The sequence below is a fragment of the Chrysochloris asiatica genome, unplaced genomic scaffold, assembly GCF_000296735.1.
Source record: "Chrysochloris asiatica unplaced genomic scaffold, ChrAsi1.0 scaffold00549, whole genome shotgun sequence".
Taxonomy (NCBI): Eukaryota; Metazoa; Chordata; class Mammalia; order Afrosoricida; family Chrysochloridae; genus Chrysochloris; species Chrysochloris asiatica.
This window is the reverse complement of record NW_006409067.1, coordinates 499,063-501,231: the sequence shown is the minus strand read 5'-3', so window position 1 is coordinate 501,231 and position 2,169 is coordinate 499,063.

The window sequence follows — 2,169 nt, the reverse complement described above, 5'->3', positions numbered from 1 at the left end:
CATTAATACTATACCGTGTATCAGTACTTACTTGTTATTTTGAATTATATACCAGGTGAATAATGGCCAGGAATCTTGGTGAGATATTGTATGATAAACACTGGAGTATTAACCACAAGGTTGGCAGTTCAAGCCCTCCAGTCACTGCTTAGAAATCCGCAGTCATTTTTAGTTAGAATTGACTTAACAGAACTTAACAACAACAACAACAATAGAATAGTTTTACAATGGTTTTATCCATTCTTCTGTTTATGGACATTTGAGTGGTTTTCACATTTTACCTATTCTGAGGAATATTATAAATGTTTTTATACAACTTTGAACATTTTCTTGGTGGACAATCGAGAGTGTTTCCATTCCATATTCTGTCATTTACTCTCAAATGCATAGTGGCGAATACATGTCTCGTCACCAGTAACACTTTTTTAAAGAAACTGTTAGCTTCTCTCAGAGGAGATTTTTGATTATCATGATGAATTTTGTTTGCAGATATGAACATTCACACCTTCAAAGTAGTGACCTTGAAAGGAAAGTGCTGATAAGACAGTACAGCTAATAGTAGTTTTAATATGACTGGAGTGCAGATTATTTTGACTCACTCTCACAGTTATTACTAGACATGTAAGTTATCTGTGTAGCCCAGGTATGAAGTCATGGGAAGAGCATGGAAACCCACACTGAGCCATAAAGACTCTTCTTGAGTCTTTATTTTTATTTATAAAATTACCGTAAATTTTAAATAGCCATAAAAACTCACATACTGTAAATTAAAAGTGAACACCAACATTTTCCAGAATAAGCACATGTTAGAAACATACTATATAATTTTGTCATTGTTTTTTCTTTTTTTTTTTAATATACAAATAATATTCTTTGAGAAGACAACCCTTTTGTTTCTCTATATTACTTTTCTACCTTATCTAAGACAATGTTTGCCTTCAGTGCTCTTGTCTCGCTAATATGGACATCACATTTTTTATTATTTTTTCACCCCATCTTTCTATTAGATTCATCAACATTATAGAAATGAGAAACTATACAATTATTTCAGAATTTATTCTACTGGGAATATCAGATGATCAAGAACTGCAGCCCCTCTGATTTAGCCTGTTTCTGATCATGTACTTGGTCACTGTTCTTGGAAACCTGCTCATAATCCTGGCTGTCAGCTTTGACTCCAACCTGCACAATCCCATGTATTTCTTCCTCTCCAATCAATCATTTACTGATATCTGTGTGAGCACAACTACAATCCCAAAAATGCTTGTGAACATCCAGACACAGAATCACAGTATCACTTATAAATGCTGTATAAACCAGATTTTCTTTATCACATGTTTGTTTTGTTTTGAAATTTTTATTCTTGCTGTAATGGCTTATGATCGCTATGCAGTCATTTGTCACCCACTGAGGTACACAGTCATCATGAACTCTTTCTTCTGTGGACTAATGATTCTACTTTCCCTGTTCATTAGTATGGTGGATGCCCTGATCCACAGTGATGATTTTGCATCTGTCCTTCTGCATAGATGTGGAAATCCTGCTGGGGACAGCATACACAGACCCTGGGTTGATCAGTGGTAGCCCCATTAAACCACCTCTGAATGTAATCAGTTTAACCCAGATGCTCTCCTTCTTCCTGAAAGTATATAGGAATAAGATAATTAAGAACAATGTGGCATTTTAGGTATAGATAAATGAAGCCCGGTGCCTGAGATTTTGCTCACAAACAAAAGTTTGCAAAGTGTACAGAGACAGCTTGGCTCCTTTTAGTAATCTTGCTTTATGTTATGTATCCTTAAGAAACCTCACGTCACTGCTCTAGATCATTTAAGCCTAAAAATTAATATATAACAGCTTGATTGAACCTTTTTTCTGTAAAAATAAAAAATGTTAGATTGTTAAGAAAAAACTATGAAAATATCTTAAAAATTGTTCCTGTGAATCATTATGTCCTGTTTTCACATTTCTGGTTCCTGTTAGCAATTTGTATATCTTAGGAAAACATCTCTCCAAGACACTTTCATATTTTAATAATGTTTATATATTTTGTTTCTGAAATTTAAAAGATTACTATATATTATCACCAAAGGAAATGTACCAAAAGGAAATGGTTAATGTTCAAGCATTTCAAGAGATACCATATGAACAAGAGCCAATGATACTCAG